This window comes from Zea mays, chromosome 2 (genome assembly GCF_902167145.1).
Source record: "Zea mays cultivar B73 chromosome 2, Zm-B73-REFERENCE-NAM-5.0, whole genome shotgun sequence".
Lineage (NCBI taxonomy): Eukaryota > Viridiplantae > Streptophyta > Magnoliopsida > Poales > Poaceae > Zea > Zea mays.
The window spans coordinates 144,720,616-144,727,263 of record NC_050097.1 but is presented as its reverse complement, the minus strand read 5'-3'; the positions used below and the strand labels follow the sequence as shown (position 1 = coordinate 144,727,263).

Genomic DNA, 6,648 nt, shown 5'->3' with positions numbered 1-6,648 from the left:
TAAAAATAATCAAGCAAGCTGCAAGCTTCGTTGGATGCACTACCAGAATCATCTGCTTTGCCGAGTGTCTAAAACACTCGGCAAAGCCTGGAAAACACTCAGCGAAAGCTTTGTCGAGCGTCACACTCGACAAAGAAAGCTCGGCGAACTATACATCGGCAATGACTTCTTTGTTGAGTACTTTTTATCGGACACTCAGTAAAGACTTTGTCGAGTGTTAGCCCGTACTCAGTAGAGAAAAGTCACCGTCACGGTGACGGAGCCTGTGCCGAGTGTCCACTATACTGACACTCGGCAAAGAAGCTCCCTGTGGGCCCATTACCAGGTCCTTCGCTGAGCGTATTAGGTGGCACTCGGCAAAGGGAATACCAGCGCGGTTAGACAACTGCGGGGCAGCAGCGAAATAATGGAGTCGCGGGCCCAGATAGTTGCTACGTATATGTTCTTTGCCGAGTGCTCGCGATCTGGCACTCGACAAATATTTTTTTAATTTAAAATACACTTTGCCGTGTGCCCGCGATCTGACACTCGACAAAGGTTATTTTACTATTTTTATAAAAACACTTTGCCGAGCGCCAGACGTTGGCACTCGGCAAAGAAGTTACATTGTCGAGTGTTACCTGTCGATACTCGGCAAACCATGCTTGCAAACCATGCTTTTGCCGTGTGCCTACATTGGACACTCATCAAAGTATATCTTATTTTTTTTTCTTTTTCCAACTAAACTTTTTGTGGTTTGTTACTACACTATGTAGACTTACATGTTCTATTTTGGCACAATTATAAAAGTGTTTGGTATAACTATTAGATTTTGTTCTTTTAATTGAATTTACTCGGATAATTCAGATTTGAACTGCAAGTCACTCGAAAAATAGAAAACCGTGAATGCAAAAATGATATCCATGTTATTTAGCATAAGTTACGGCCGATTTAGGGAGCATACCGGAATTTTCGAGCACCATGCTCACGTAACATGACCGTGAACTTGCGATCAAGTTGTTTAAAAACTGTATAAAACAGAAACAAAGTAAGAAAATCATGAAACTTGTACACATGTCATTATATCATATGTAGAGGTTGTGATAAAAAATTGAAAATGCTTCGTGAAAGTTATCACGCATTATGTGTAGAAATCAAGCCGGTCTATATTGAAGCTCTATGATTTTATGTGTTGAACACTTAGGTTTCTACACATGTTGTAAAGCGCCGAACACTCGACAAAGTGCGAGATTTGAGTAGTGATGCATGCCTCTTGCAAACCAACATGAGGAGGAGGCACGTACGTACACTGGTTGAGAGAACTAACCTACTCGAACGAATTCAATTCAGTGAATAGATTATATTATTCACTCTAGTTTTGTAATCACAATTAAGAAACAAAAAAAGCAACGTGCATTGCATGCAATTGCATTGCTTGTATATATAACATCGGCAATGCATGGCTTCCCGGTATAAGTTTTTGGAAGCTCGCTCGCTCGCTCGCCTCGTCGCAAGCAATCGCGATTCAGACGATGTATTGGCCGCCGTTTACTTGTACACTAGTACAGTGCATGCACGTGAAAAACGAGAAATACATGTAATACCATCAACGTTAATATCCTGAAAAACACAAGACCCCACCTGAAAAACAGAGATCACAATGTATGAAATTGATGCTTTAAAGGAGTACTCTCCTAGCTAACCACAAGACCCCACCATCTGATCTGCAGCTGACTTGACAAGGCCTTGCATTGGCGCCGTGTCGCTGATGAAAGCGCACGCACGCATTAATCCACTTGCCGCGCCTATAGCATGCATATGCCCTGTCCATCTTTTTTTTTCTCGATCGATATCCCTATCTATCGTGGAGGTGGTCGATGGACGGGTCGTCGATGGAGTTGCCGAGTGTTAAACCTCTACCTGGATGTGACGACGAGCTGGGCAGGGACCAGGGATCGGAGGGCCGGAGGGGTCATCGTCGTCTTCCTTTTCTACGTACCTGATTCTGCAGATAGGATAGGGCACTCGTGCGCCCGTATAAAGCCGCTGCCGATGCTGCGAGACAGCGCGCACAGACAAGGAAAAAGGCGTCGGAGATAAGTTTGTGCAGCAGGTACGGTCTTTCGACCCATCGTCATGTCTCCGCCGGCCGCCGGCGATGACGACGACTGACGGATGATGATACTATTTGTCTCTTTAGCTTTTCGGTGTCGATCTTGCTGCGGGACAAGCTTAATTACATTATTAGATTATTATAGCTAAACATCAGACATTACTTAATATAATCCACAGATCATAAGGTTCTCTTTTTCTTCTTCTGAATACATATAGTGGAGGTTTCAAACAATAGAATAAAATAGTGGTTTTTGAAACATTGGCGTGGCAGTGTGGCACTCGTACCTAGTGATGAAAACGGATGGAAACAAATCGGCCATGTCCGTTACTATATACTAGTCGGTTGTCCATATAGTCGGTTGTCCGTGTGTTGCAACAGCTTACAACAATACTCACGTAAACTATCCACAAAAAAAAAATATATTTCACGAAAATGGAAGCACGAGCAATATATATATATAGCCAGAAATGAAAATGGTTGCGGGGTATACGGTTACACTAAAGTGGATTAAAATGAACATATATGCAACAAAAACGGACGATAACCAGAAACTTTGACCCGCATATGCAACATCATACTATCATTCAACAAACTACAATATTCGAGTTTAGAACACTATAAATCACAACTTTATAAGTTTAAAAGTCAGCACAAGCTTATAAGGTTTTTAAAAGAACAACAACGTTGTTGATCTTTTAAAAACCTTATAAGCTTGTGCTGACTTTTAAACTTATGAAGTTGTGATTTATTCCCGTCGGTTTAGTGCTTATTCCCGTCGGTTCCTGGCCGACGGGAATTAAGTGCTTTCCTGTAGTGAACTTGCATAAATGCAACACCTTTTTCTATCAACATTCATCAGTCATCAGCCCTTGTACGGGTTGTATGTAGCAGGCTAACATGATAACATTAAAGATTATGCAAGCAACATGCCCTAATCCAACAGACCATCACAAGTGTCACAGTTCACGGGCTTCGGTTCTAAAGGTTGAAAGGCATCACGGTTCACAGACAAAAAAACAATAGAATTATCCACTATAAGTTGCACATGATAGTCAAATGAAGTGATAGTCAAATAAAGTTCAAACGACAACGGGATTATCCAATAAAGCTAGCTCATACAATTATGCCCCCCCCCCCCCCCCCCCCACCCCCCAAGCAAGTAAGAATAGAGAATCACAGATTAAGCAAGCAAACCATAGAGGATAGAGCTAAGATGGTACTTTTTGTCTATTGTTTTATGGGCTGGCTGCCTATCCCATACGCGACTAAAATGGGAATATCCCAGTAAAAACGGGATTCTAGAAATACAGACAGATAAATATTGCCCGCAGAGATAACTGACCCTAGCTAACAAGTCCATACGTAGGAGAATAGGACAAGGACCTCCAGCTACAGGTTAAAGATTATACATCTGATTGGATCGATATTTGAAGCACCGCTGGATGAAGACGGCCAGGGAGGAACGTCCCAATCCGGCCTTCGATCCATGTGCGGCCCATGTACTTTGCGCAAATTAAAGGCTCTACCTAAGACCGGCTGGATAGCTGCATCATGAGTCCATTCTATAAATTTGGTGTAATGAACTTATTTCTTATATTATTACTAATTTTTAGTATCGATGAATGAAATGGTGATAGATCAACTCATTTCATTTCACAAACCAAAAAGAAAGTGATGAGTGAGAAGATGATATGCTACCTTATTTCTCAAACCAAACACGCTATAAAAGCGTTGTACGGTGTGCCCCGCAGAGCCTTGCAGGTTGTGGCTTTTGCAGTGGCATGGGTGAAGCTGCCAGAAGACTGAGCTGATAGGCGAGAGCTCCTACGGGTAGGTAGAACATGTTTCTCTTTGCACATGTGCTTTTTTGGGGTGTTTGGTTTGCCCCTGCTAAAATTTAGCCCCTATCACATCGAATGTTTGAACCTCCGTTCGAGGTATTAAATGTAGTCGGATTATAAAACTAATTTCTCAGCCGAACATTAAAAAGTGAGACGAATCTAGTACAGTTGGTTGGGTCTATATTTCATACTCCTATTTAAAAGTCAAACGCTTGATGTGACCCGGGCTAAATTTTAGTCCACAGAACCAAACACCCCCTTGGCTCGGGGTGGCGCAGACAGAGGGTATGCAATAGCGGGGGAGCAGTGGCGAAGCATCGCGACGAGGGTGGGGTTCTTGCTGTCAGACAATAAGTCAAGAGTGGTGGGTGTAGCGGCACGGCGGGGCGAGCAATAGTGCGCCAGAGATGGTGAGCGAGGTACATGTGGTGGGCTTCTAGGGTCAACTGCAGGGGAGGTGGTTAGGATTTTGTAGGCATGGCATGGTGAGCAAGGAGGGCAAACATCACGGATAAGACAAAAAGTTCGATGAGGGTGCTTGTGTGGGACCGGTTTGTGGGGGTTCGCTGTCCACAGAATTGGCGGCAGCTAGAGATGTCCAAACGGGCCGCCCGGCCCGGTCCGGCCCGGGCCCGGTGAAGCCCGGTCCGTTTTGGGCCCGGCCCGCCAGGCACGATTAAAAAACCGGGCCGGGCCGGCTAAGCACGCGGGCTTAATTCCTTGTCCGAGCCCGGCCCGCAATGGGCCTAAACGGGCCGGGCCGGCCCGTTTAGCACGAAAAAAGCGGGCCGAAAAGCGGGCTATGCGGGCCGAAAAGCACGTTTTAGTGTAAAAAAAGCGGGCTTAACGGGCTTAGAGCTAAACGGGTCGTGCCGGGCTAGCCCACCGTGCCTAATTTCCTGTCCAAGCCCGGCCCGCTTATTCGTGCCGGGCCGGCCCGGGCCCGCATATAACCGGGCCGTGCCGGGCTCGGACCGGGCCCAAAAAACGGGCTTCGTGCCGGGCTCGCGGGCCTCGTGCTTATTGGACATCTATAGCGGCAGCAGGGGCCGGGGGACATTTGGTGGGTTGTCACGAGGTTGGGCCCTGGCCTGGGGATTGACGGAAGATGGGCCTAAAGTAGCCATGCATGTGTAGCTACTCTCGCCTGTTGATCACTTGTTCTCAATTGCTATACACAATTGAAAATAAGGCAACACAGTGTTAAAAAGATAATTAACCTTCGTCCTCCAACAATTATCCTTTCGGAATAACTTTTCGAGGATGAAGGTTAGGATTTTAATCGAATGAATCATACATCAGTATATAAATGAGTATACATGAAATGTAAAGAACTTAAACATGTTAACTCATCTCAGATATCTCAATATCTCATTTATCTCCTTTCATATAATAAATTTACAATCGTACCTTCGGTTCTACAAAGTGAGTTAGAGCGAAGGTGCTCTAGGGAAGAGATTACAAGAGGCAATTATCTAGCCCACCAAGAGGTACTTTATGCAGGACATTGTTTATCTATTTATAGGGGAACATATAGCTTCGTGCAAAATTACAAATATATCTGTAAAACCAGTACGTATGATTTACAAATGATGTGAGGGCAATATTGTTTTGTGCCTTTAGCATTATGGATGACGCCTTCTCCCTGGTACGTTGATATTCTGCCTTTGTCTCCTTGTGTTGTTATGACGAAGTTAACATCTTCGTCTTTCTCCGTGCCTTGCTTCAAAGGTATTTCGTCGCCGAAGCTCCTGCGACACTTAATAACACTGCGACACTTAATAACACGTTGGCAACCAACAGCTAGATGTGTTTTTTAGGACCTTCAAAAGATGAAGGCCCCTAACATCGCCTTCGCCAAATCTGGACCGGCAGCACCTTGGCCACACACCCTTCTCGGACGAAACCAAACCTCTTAGAAATCCAGAGCTCATGGGGGATGTCAAGGTGGTGGTTGACCTAAATGACCACCCTGATTAGGCCAAATCTGGGCCGCTATTTCCCTGACCTCACAACCAGCCGCAAAGGCGCGGTGGACATCCTCCTCAGAACGATGTTCCAGCAGGAAATCAATGACTAAGACAAGGCGAGCCACTAGGCGTGTGAAAAAAACGTTTCGAGGTTTTTTCAAGACGCTCGAAAGAAAAGGACGTACCTTCGAAGGCCAGGGGAATGAAGTGATGAACGTAGGAGGTGAATCGAAGGAGTGCCACGCCATATCAGAGGGCAGCAGGTCCATCGGGATCTCGGGAGCAATGGTTTGGAGGCAGGCGCGTAACTGGTCTATGGACTCTAGCATAACCACATCACCCTCGGATGTGTAGGCATGCAGGAGCCAGCACTTGAGAGCGTGGTTGCTGGGAGGCAACTAAGCTTCTAGATACTATGTGTGACTCCCAGCATTTTCTTTATTGCCCGAGCTTTCCTCCGAAGCTGAGGACTCCTCCCCACCCTGAGAGTGGCCGGCGTCCGACACCGAGGAGGCGAAGCAGGATGTAGTAGCACTGACACGGTTATGGCTTGGAAAGATAGGGGCGACCGGTGTCCACTAGAGGGGGAGGGGTAGCGACATGAATGCCTACCTCCCACTAGGGAAGAAGATGGACGTTAACCGTGCACACATAGAAAGACGAGGCAACAACTTCATCGGTAGGGGAGGCCCCATGATCACCACAGTGCAAGCATCCGGGGTGGGTGGAGATATGCAGAGGG

General features: G+C 45.9%; 1 long non-coding RNA gene across 1 annotated transcript; it reads right to left on the bottom strand.

Moving 5' to 3' along the window:
- Positions 1 to 5,285: 5,285 nt before the first annotated feature.
- LOC109944557 (uncharacterized) lies at positions 5,286 to 6,429 on the bottom strand. Its single transcript, XR_002267635.1, has 2 exons — positions 6,092 to 6,429; positions 5,286 to 5,687 (listed from the first exon to the last, which is right to left on the bottom strand). It is a non-coding gene; the product is annotated as an uncharacterized lncRNA (long non-coding RNA).
- Between the last annotated feature and the right edge of the window lie 219 nt (positions 6,430 to 6,648).